This window comes from Gossypium hirsutum, chromosome D13 (genome assembly GCF_007990345.1).
Source record: "Gossypium hirsutum isolate 1008001.06 chromosome D13, Gossypium_hirsutum_v2.1, whole genome shotgun sequence".
Taxonomy (NCBI): Eukaryota; Viridiplantae; Streptophyta; class Magnoliopsida; order Malvales; family Malvaceae; genus Gossypium; species Gossypium hirsutum.
The window spans coordinates 30,800,271-30,812,553 of record NC_053449.1 but is presented as its reverse complement, the minus strand read 5'-3'; positions in this window follow the sequence as shown (position 1 = coordinate 30,812,553).

The window sequence follows — 12,283 nt, the reverse complement described above, 5'->3', positions numbered from 1 at the left end:
TGGCTGATGCTTATTTAGCTACCCTAGGAGGAATTAAAGGCTGCTCATAATGTTTTCAGCTAATCAAACATTGAACAAAATCATTTCAGCTCATTAGTGCAATTATTAGCTGAATTGGAAGACTAAACAACCTGCCCATTGATGTCACCTATGCATAGAAGTTCCAAATGACTTTTTGGTTATTTCAACAGCCATTTGAGTTCAATTAAGTGTAATTAAGCTGATTGCTTTGAGTTCATTTGGCTGGAACATATTCAGCCTATAAATTGTTGTTTTTTAATCATTTGAAGGTTACTAATTTTGAGACTTTGATCAATTATGAACTTTTGTTCAATTGGTGAGTATTTCAACTCCCTTTGTTCTCTCTTGACTCCATTGACTTATCAAGACATTCTTGTGGCGTCAATCCTGTCAATTTCGAACTTATCACTTTACTGAAGTGTGGCGTTCAACCCTATATCGTTGGTTCTTATCTCTCATAGATATTGGGTCACGATTAACAATTTTTCATCATTTCAAGCTAACGTAAGATTTGGGTCAATATTGCATATAATATCGATTCTTTCTTCAGCCTTGAAATCGAACCTACCCTATCCATCCTTTAATCACTTAAATATTTTCTTGTTTCCAGCCAATTTGTTCTTTTCAACCCGACTTGAAAACCTCAACTCATACTCCTTAATTTTAACGATCGGGCACATCAACAACTCGACTCTCATCACCGAGGCTGGGGTCGCATCAAGAAACGAGAGTAGTTGAGTTTTCTATGGGAAAAGAAAGAGTGGAAAAAGAAATTGGAAGCGAGCTTGAAAAGAAATCGAGTCGTTGTGTTGTTTCATGGATTTAACTTACCTAAAACATATACTCATCAAGGAAATTTTCATTAATAGGAACAAGTGAGTTACCTTGTGTTGTTCCAATATTGATAGATGGTCTGCTACTTGATTCTTAACTTCTTTTCTGTCTTGGATCTCAAGGTCAAATTCTTGGAGTAAAAGTACCCACCGAATTCATGAGTAAGTATTTAATGGTTGAATGATCCCTGAAGACTATGATTTTTGTACCTATAGGATATGAATGAAACTTATCAAAGCAAAAACTATATCAAATAGTTCTTTTTAGCTATTGTATAATTAAGTTGTGCTCCTATCAAAGTTCTACTTGCAAAGTAGATTTGATGAAATACTTTGTTTCTTCTTTGCCCCATCACAACTCCCAAAACAAAATCACTAGCATCACACATCAACTCAAAATGAGAGTTTCAATCTGGTGTAATGATTACTGGTGATGAGATTAACTGATTTTTTAAATCTTCAAAGGTTTTTAAGCATGTTTTGTTAAACTCAAAAGTGGTGTCTTTCTCTAATAAAGTACACAAGGGCTTGGAATTCTTTAAGAAATCCTTAATAAACTTTCAGTAAAAACCAACATGCCCCAAGAAACTTCTAACTCCTTTTATAACGATTGTGGGTGGAAAATTTTCAATTACATCCCCTTTTTCTTTATTGACTTCAATCCTTCTTCTAGATATTTTATGTCTTAAGAAAATTCCTTCCTCAACCATAAAGTGACATTTCTCCCCGTTAAGGACAAGGTTTGTCTCCTCGCATCCTTTTAGTACCTTAGCCAAATTACTTAAACAAATATCATAATAATCACAAAAAATCAAAAAATCATTCATGAATACTTCAACAAAAATTTCAACCATATCAGTAAATATAGCCATCATGTATTGTTGAAATGTTGTAGGTGCATTACATAAACCGAAAGACATTCATCTAAAAGCAAGCATACCATATGGGAAAGTAAAAGTTGTTTTGTGTTGGTCTTTCAGGGCTACAGTTATCTAGTTGTACCCCGAATACCCATATAAGAAATAGTAATATTCTTTGCTTTCCATTTAGTCCAACATCTGGTCCATAAAAGGTAGTAAAAAATGATCCTTCTAAGTTGCCTTGTTCATCTTTCTGTAGTCTATATAGATTCTCCAGCCCTTGATCATCCTCATTGGGATTAATTTGTTACACTCATTCTATACAATCGTGATTCCACCCTTCTTTTGCATACACTGTATCAGACATACCCGTAAACTATTTAAGATGGGGTAAATAATCCCTACATCTAACCATTTGATAACTTCCTTCCAAATTACCTTTTTCATGATAGGATTGATTCTCCTTTGCCCATCAATTCTAGCTTTCTAAACATCCTCTAATATAATCTTGTGCATACAAAAGAAAGAGTTTATTCCTTCGATATCAGCTATAGTCCAACCGATTGCCTTTCTGAATTTCTTTAAAACTTCATTCAACTACTCCTCTTGGCATTCTATTAGTTTTACTGAAATAATCATAGGTAAAGTAGAAAAGTTACCTAGATAAATGTATTTCAAATGAGAAGGAAGTACCTTTAATTCAAGTTTGGGCGATTCCTCGATTGACAACTTTGGTTGTATGTATTCCTGAGTTTCCAACTCTAATGATTAAAAATGTGTTGGTTGAACATGGCCCTCTAGATTGGCTTCCCTCAAATCCATATTTCTCTTACTTTGTTCATCTTCTGGTGGCTGAGACCCTAAGGTGTTTTCCAATGGGTCTTTCGCAGAATTACACTCCCATTCTATAGAGACTAAGGATTCTAACTCCTCCATTGTTGAACATTCTTCCACTGTATCAGGGAATTTCATGGCTTTAAGAACATTGAAGGTTACCTAGTTATCTTGTACTCGCATAGTGAATTCATCTTTTTGCACATAGATTAATGTTCTACCTATTTCTAGAAAAGGTGTCCTCAGGATGATCGACACTTCCTTGTCTACTTTCAAATCTAAAACAATAAAATCAATAGGAAAAATAAACTTATCTACACGTACTAGAACATCCTCGATCTTTCCTTCCAAGTGTGCTAGAGATCGACCCGCCAGTTGGAGTGTCACAATTGTTAGTCGAACATCACCTATATCTAACATCTTAAAAACAGACATTGGAATCAAGTTGACGCTCGCTCCTAGATAATATATAGCTTTACCACAGTAAGATTCTATAATATTACAAGGTATAGTAAAGCTCTTGGGGTCCTTCATTTTCAGAGGTGATGGAACCTTGGTTTGGATCAGACAACTTTTCTAAGGTATTGTATCTGCATCTGACAGAGGTGTTAGCTTATCGGAATTGAAAAGTTTAGATTTTACCTTTTTAGAATTTTTAGAACCTGGCATTTGCAGTGCAAGAATTTCAACTATTGGTTGATTTTCCTTTCTCTTGGCTAGTTCATCTTCAACCTCAACTTTCTTGGGTTCTAAAGTCCTTCTGCTTCATAAAGCAATTGCTTTGTAGTGTTCCTTACCCGTATTCCTTGGATTTTCTATGTTACTCGACAACACTCCTTAAGGTTTATTGCAAAGCTCCGTAGCTAACTGACCTATTTGGTTTTCCAAATTTTTTAGTGTTGCTGCTTGACTCTTGATTAAGGCATCATTCTTAGCCATATACGCCTTCAACAAATTCTCCAAATTATTAAAAGGTTTAGCTTGTGGATGTTTCTAAACTTGTTGATTGAAACATAAAGGATGATTTGATATGTGTTGCATGTAGGTGTTGTTCGGTCTAGCTCTTTGGTTACTCCAAGAAAAGTTTGAATGGTTTTTCCATGAAGGGTTATAGAAGTTGGACTGTGGTCCTTGTCCACTTTTATTCTGGTTTTGATTTCCTACATAATAGATAGACTAGGGATTTTATGGACAATTCTCAAATGAATGTCCGTCCCCATAGTATACAAAGGAAATATTGTCAATTTGACTTGGTGGTTGAGCTGCAACATTATCCAGCCTGTTAGTAGAAAAAATCATAGGAATTGAAGAAATTGAAGATACCTGAGCTACAATGTAACACCCTATACCCGACCTGGTCACCAAGCTCAAATATCAGGATGCCATACCATCGTCTCATGTCATAACCAACAAGTAAAAGCTCATTTTAACAAAACATCCATCAATTTATTATTCGAATAGGTATTAAGTCAATCATACTAGTTAGTTATCATTATCACGTGCTAAACTTACATTAATTAGTCTTATAAACATATTAAAACATGCATAAGGTATATTCAACAAAATTTTCAAACTAGGTCCGTAGGTATCGATATTGACACTAAGGTATCAATATTTTCTTAAAGTGGAATCAATACCACCTGGAAAAATGATACCAAACTTACATTCTATTTCTCATTTAAAAATCAAAGTCTTGAAAATCATCGGTACCTATCGTGAAGTATTGATAAATCTAACCCGAGTATGGATACTTAAGCAAAGGTATCGATACCAAATCTCTATTCAAACTTCCTGCACATTTTTAAAACACAGAGGTATCAATTTTAAAACCTATGTCGATACCTTTGCTCTAGACCTCAAAAATGCAGCATACATAAGCAATTAATCCATTCCAACATCGTTCCTAAAAATCATACATCAATTAGTTCAATAAATAATCATTCAACAACCTAAATAACAATTCAATATTGCAAAATTGTGTTTGAGCAAGTAACGTCAATCCATCCTCATGTTCATGAACCCAAGCATAACAATGACAAGTAATCCTTATAAATCGAACCAAAAACCAGCAAAATTTCTAAAAGTTAACATGGATATAAACAAGTCTACAACATTGCCTCATTCCCAAAAACATAAATAAATATAGAACGCCAACGAAATAACAAATAGACTTGCTTGGATTACATATCGGAAACCACACTACTCACACAGGCATACAACTAATCTGCAATGGTTTAAAAGGAGTGGATAATCTAAACAAGCTTAGTGAATGCCTAGAACAACTATCATGCAAACAATTCATCAAGCATTAACAAAACGACCATATAGCACAACCTCAATAGTTCCAACTTGAGTGTCATATTATACTTACTAATTTATTTACATCGTAATCACATTTACATTTAAGCATATACACATATAATCACATAACATTCAAGCATATATCACAATACTCATAAAATGACATAACATTCAAGCATATTTCACAATACTCATAATCACATAACATTCAAGTATATATCACAATACTCAAAAACATGTTTAGAGATAAATTCCATAATGGTCACATGTCATATAAACACATATCACAAAACACTCTTATTCATAATTTAAGATAATTTGGCACTTGAGCTATGAAACATAAAAGTGAGCTCTATCATCACTCATCGGATACTCAAATCTCCAACACACCACATAAACTCATAGAGTCAAACATGTCCCAAAAGTGAAGCATAAAGCTAACACTCTTCTTATTTCCCCTCACATGTCCCATTGAATGGAGTTTAACTAACATTCCCTTATCCCTTCAACATCCCAAGGCCTCAACAACCAAAATCATTGTACATATAGGTGAGTACTCACAATCCTATGGCATGCCAACTATGTCAACAGTTTCAAGATTACAATGGCAAAATAGCTTAATCAAACACATATCACTTACCGATTATCTGTGCACTATCATTGTATATTTGCATCTTTAACAAAATGTTATCACTAACATTTAACATATACATAACATGTACACATTTGCACTTCCACAACGGTTATCATAACCGCATATCACATGTTATAGCACCTTATCTCAATTCACATATTCACAAACACATAAGCACATTGTTCACAAGATAGCATAGGTATGAGAAAGCTAACACTCCGAATAAAGCTTACACTCCGAATTTAGAGTAGGGTTTTAGGCTACTACTAAATTCCCTAATAACGCATTGAATCATCTCCACAAGCAATTATTCCAAACACTCACAAATTATGCTTTCGCCGAAAAGCCGAAAGCTCAAACTAACTTTTCCTTACCTTTATCTCAACTCGTAGAAGGTCCTATCAAATCTGGAACTTCAACATAACAATTCACACAACAATGCATTCAATAATCAGCTAAGAACTCACCATAAGCAATAAAAAACATAAGCCTAAACTAAGTTTTCATGTAACCAGAACCTTTAACATAGCCAACTTAAAACTCAAATATCTTGGTATATACTCAATATTTTCGCCTAAAACCAATTTTGTTCATCTTATAATTCACCCATGAATAACCCCCAACCTTTAAACTACAATAAAATACTTAATTCATAGTATCAACTTTTTTGACATGTTTCATGGCTATTTTCTAAAAATTCATTAAAATTCAAGAAATCTTTAACAAAGCTTCAAAGTAAGTTTAGAAACCTTCTAATCATGTTAAAACTAATTGAAAAACACTTTAAAACATTGTTTTTATGCAAAATCCCAATTTTCACCATTAACAACCCAATTTTCTGCTTTTATTCAAAACATTCGATTTAATGGCTAAAAAGTTAATTTTAAAGACTAAATAACATTAAAAACTAAATAGAGTTTTAACTTTTACCTTAGTTGATGAAAAACTAAGCGTTTGCTTTAAAACCTCAAAAAAACCTAAAAACTTGACAATGGAGAAAACTATGATGATTTTAGGTTTTTTCTTGGTATTTGATGGAGGTTTATAACTAGGAGGATGATAGAAATCAAAGGAATAGAGTTAGGAATCAAAATCGATTGGGAGAGGATTCTTCAAACAAGGGACGACAACACACAATATTGGGGAAGAGATGATGTGATCCGGCTCGGTTGATTGAGCCGATTCACTTGGTTGCCCGATCGTCGACGAGAAGTTTGTTCGATTTTGTAGATAGATGGAGTTAGATGATTTTTTATAGCGGAAGTTGAGAAAATGGGTTCAAAAGATGGTTTGGGTAGATGTTTGATAGGCTCGGTGAAATAAAGAAATATTCTTTATAATTTAATAGTTAAAATGGAATGGAAAAATAGAACTCAAGCGAAGAACGATTCAATACTATATGAAGTATTGCCCCAGGACTTGATGTGATTCGGCTCGGTTGATTGAGTCGATTCACTTGATTTCCCGATCGTCGACGAGAAGTTTGTTCGATTTTGTAGATAGATGGAGTTAGATGATTTTTTATAGCGGAAGTTGAGAAAATGGGTTCAAAAGATGGTTTGGGTAGATGTTTGATAGGCTCGGTGAAATAAAGAAATGTTGTTTATAATTTAATAGTTAAAATGGAATGGAAAAATAGAACTCAAGCGAAGAACGATTCAATACTATATGAAGTATTACCCAGGGACTTATATTGCTCAAGGAGGATTAAATGGATTGTCGAAGATGGACCTTGACCCGTTACCTATAGAGAGGTAGGAACCAAAGGTATAAAAAGGTGGATGAACGCCACACCAGGATGGTGATAAGTTCAAGAAGTCGGGTTGACGCCACTAGCGAGCTAGATAAGTCAGAACGAGACTCGTACGAAATAGGATAGGAGGAAACCTCACAATCAAGTTTTCAATAATCAAATTCTGTAACCTTTTACAATAAACAAGTAAGCTATTTATAAGCCTAAAATGCCTATTGATATTCGGCATCTATGTTGTTCACACTAACTTAAATTCTGTTCACACAGGTATTTAACATGTTCACACAAATAGCATTAAAATCCAGTTCATGCTTGAAGATGGTACATGAATTGGCTGAACCATCATGATGCTTCACTTGATGCATTCATGCATCCTTAGCCTTGAAGAATCTCCATAATTCCATGAATGTGCAGCTCTTTAATGATCTTACATCTCCCTTGGCTGAATGAGGCATTAATGTGCCTAAAATACTTGAATGGTCATCTTGGAAATGCATGAATCATGCATGAAACATCCCATGTATTTTCCCCTATAAATATGATCCATGAATCTTCAAATACATGAACTTTCAGCAACTCCCTCTTGCATGAACGTCCCAAATGCATGTGCTCCTTTAAATGCCATCCATTGAACTTCAATTGTGCATGCACACTCCCATACATTGCACCAATCCGTTCATGAACCTGCAGCAAATTAAATCAGCAAGTTAAATGCACTTCAAACACATTAAATTAGCAGCATATGAACTCAATAATTTGCACATTAAATTTGGCCATACATATTAACAATTTTAGACATATTTAAAACATCATAATTAATTAAGTATTTAATTTAGATATAATTAAAACACTTAATTAATTATTTGTCCAGATTTTAACAAATTAACTAACTTAAGATAAACAACTAATTTAACTAATGACAAATTAAATGGTTTATTTCAGCAAAATAAATGCAAGCTAAAGAAAGCTAAAAATAAGCTCATTGGGTTAAGATTGAGCTGAATTGAGCTTGAGTGAGTTGACTTGAGCTTGAGTGAGCTGGAAACGAGCTAAACGGAGCTTAACGAAATGAAATTGAACTAATTCAGCTTGCATGGATTTGCAAACAATGCTTAGGGAGCTGATCCAAAAGTGTGCCCGGGGCATGGTCGTATCATCCCCTCCCTCTTTAAAGCGATTTGTCCCCAAATCGGGCCATTTACTCGCGAAAAATCGTTGAATATTCTGAAAGCCACAATTAACTCGGATCAAAAGAAGCTCATTCGCATGCCCTCCCTCTTTAGGAGGGTACCATTTCACATTGTCACCTTTAAAAGAATAAAACGAATTAGTGACACGATGAAGATTAAACACAAAGGAACTTTTTGAGATTTGATTCACAGTTTGAACAAATAATCCAATACCGGGGTCGAAAATAGAAATCGTTCTTACCTTTTTCTTCGATGGAAACAAACATAAATCACAAGGCATTTGATAGCTATGGTTTTGGAAGTCAACTTTCCATGGTTCGATTACCTTAAGCAATGATATAGAATGGTGTTCACCGGGGTCAAAGACAAAATTTTCTCTTGCCATTTCAATTTGATTTGGCAATTTCATGACCGACTTCATAGAAAGAGCACTAAGCAACTCAAAATCATTATCATTCAAAACATGTTCGGATCTTTTAGTCCACAGTTGAGAACATCCTCTGAAAACAAAATTTTGATTTTGACTTAACAAACCAACAAGATTCACATGGCTCATTTTCAAACTTAAAGACAAAGTATCATACAAACAAAGATTGTTTACACATTCATTCAAACAAAATTTATGATGCTTGCTTTCTTTCATGGATGATTCATAATAGCAAACTCCAGGATTAAAGACATGATTTTGACTACTCGATCCAAATGGCAAAAAGAGTCCTTTTATCTCCAACAATTTACACAAATTAAACAACGAGGGTGTTAACATACTCAAATTCAAACAAGCAAACCCTTTAAATTTCATTCGAAAAGATTTACAAAAACATGGAAATTTCACACCAAAAATTAGATAATCCACATGATCAACACAACCAAGTAGATGATATGTCAACTTTTGATCACACAATTCCAGATTTTGTTGGTGCTGATTTATTCGCTCTTCATCAAAAATCTTGCCAATGGCGTATTCATCAATACATTTCCATCCTTTTCAACATGATCAGTGAGAATGAACATTTTATATGGACTTTCATCTTGCGGATCCAAAACATGTATTCCATTGCAAGTTAAAGACAAACAACTAATATCATCAAGAAAATAATATTTTTCAAAAGCAAGAATCTTTTTATCATCAGACAAAACAAATGGGTCATCATCAATCAAAGAATGACAAGTAGCCACGTCAAAGTTTAGATTCTTTCTAAAGACCAAATCATCAACAAAGGACCCATCAACAATCGAAAAAGGCAGAGGTGCTTTAAAAATTTCAAGACTCATACCTTGCTTACCTTTTGGCATAGGCGAACTAGGATCGTTGAGAACACTACCTTTTTCAGCCAAAGTGAACCTTCTATCCGTGGAAAGGTATTGAAGTTGAAACTTGTCAATCGGTTCCTTGGAAACCTGGAAAGAAGAAAATTTTCACGGCAAACTTGCAAATGGGTTAGTTAGAACATTCCTCACTTTTGCTCGATTGCTTTCTCCCTTTTCACTCTTCTCTTTTTCTGATGTGATCTGGCCCAGGTTAATCGAGTCGTTTCACAAAGTTGCCCGATCGTCTACGAGGAGTAGTTGGAGTTGTCAAAATTGGGTGATTTAGGCTAAGGGTTGCGAAAGCTTTGAGAGGGTTTAGATGAGTGGTTTGGTGTTGATAAATTCGATTTAGAATAGAAACAAGGTAGGTTAGAAAAAGGTAATTGATGGAGATGGAAAATAAAACTTAAACGTCAAGAATGTTCAATACTAAAAAGTATTGCCCGAGTCTTATATTGCTTAAGGTGAAATTTGATGAAGGATAGAAGCGAACCTTGACCCAATACCTATATAGAGGTAAGAACCAAAGGTATAAAAATATGGTTGAACGCCACACCGGTTTGGTGATAAGTTCAATTGAGTTTGGATGGATGCCACTAGCAAGCTAGATAAGTCGCTTCGAGACTGGAACGAAAGAAGAGAGGAGGTAACCTTACAAGAACAAAAGTTCTATTAAGTTTAATAATCAAATTCTGTAACCTTTTACAATAAACAAGTAAGCTATTTATAAGCCTAAAATGCCTATTGATATTCAGCATCTATGTTGTTCACACTAACTTAAATTCTGTTCACACAGGTATTTAACATGTTCACACAAATAGCATTAAAATCCAGTTCATGCTTGAAGATGGTACATGAATTGGCCGAACCATCATGATGCTTCACTTGATGCATTCATGCATCCTTAGCCTTGAAGAATCTCCATAATTCCATAATGTGCAACTCTTTAATGATCCTACATCTCCCTTGGCTGAATGAGGCATTAATGTGCCTAAAATACTTGAATGGTCATCTTGAAAATGCATGAATCATGCATGAAACGTCCCATGTATTTTCCCCCATAAATATGATCCATGAATCTTCAAATACATGAACTTTCAGCAACTCCCTCTTGCATGAACGTCCCAAATGCATGTGCTCCTTTAAATGCCATCCATTGAACCTCAATTGTGCATGCACACTCCCATACATTGCACCAATCCGTTCATGAACCTGCAGCAAATTAAATCAGCAAGTTAAATGCATTTCAAACACATTAAATTAGCAGCATATGAACTCAATAATTTGCACATTAAATTTGGCCATACATATTAACAATTTTAGACATATTTAAAACATCATAATTAATTAAGTATTTAATTTAGATATAATTAAAACACTTAATTAATTATTTGTCCAGATTTTAACAAATTAACTAACTTAAGATAAACAACTAATTTAACTAATGACAAATTAAATGGTTTATTTCAGCAAAATAAATGCAAGCTAAAGAAAGCTAAAAATAAGCTCATTGGGTTAAGATTGAGCTGAATTGAGCTTGAGTGAGTTGACTTGAGCTCGAGTGAGCTGGAAACGAGCTAAACGGAGCTTAACGAAATGAAATTGAACTAATTCAGCTCGCATGGATTTGCAAACAATGCTTAGGGAGCTGATCCAAAAGTGTGCCCGGGGCATGGTCGTATCACCCCCTCCCTCTTTAAAGCGATTTGTCCCCAAATCGGGCCATTTACTCGCGAAAAATCGTTGAAGATTCTGAAAGCCACAATTAACTCGGATCAAAAGAAGCTCATTCGCATGCCCTCCCTCTTTAGGAGGGTACCACTTCACATTGTCACCTTTAAAAGAATAAAACGAATTAGTGACACGATGAAGATTAAACACAAAGGAACTTTTTGAGATTTGATTCACAGTTTGAACAAATAATCCAATACCGGGGTTGAAAATAGAAATCGTTCTTACCTTTTTCTTCGATGGAAACAAACATAAATCACAAGGCATTTGATAGCTATGGTTTTGGAAGTCAACTTTCCATGGTTCGATTACCTTAGGCAATGATATAGAATGGTGTTCACCGGGGTCAAAGACAAAATTTTCTCTTGCCATTTCAATTTGATTTGGCAATTTCATGACCGACTTCATAGAAAGAGCACTAAGAAACTCAAAATCATTATCATTCAAAACATGTTCGGATCTTTTAGTCCACAGTTGAGAACATCCTCCGAAAACAAAATTTTGATTTTGACTTAACAAACCAACAAGATTCACATGGCTCATTTTCAAACTTAAAGACAAAGTATCATACAAACAAAGATTGTTTACACATTCATTCAAACAAATTTTACGATGCTTGCTTTCTTTCATGGATGATTCATAATAGCAAACTCCAGGATTAAAGACATGATTTTGACTACTCGATCCAAATGGCAAAAAGAGTCCTTTTATCTCCAACAATTTACACAAATTAAACAACGAGGGTGTTAACATACTCAAATTCAAACAAGCAAACCCTTTAAATTTCATTCGAAAAGATTTACAAAAACATGGAA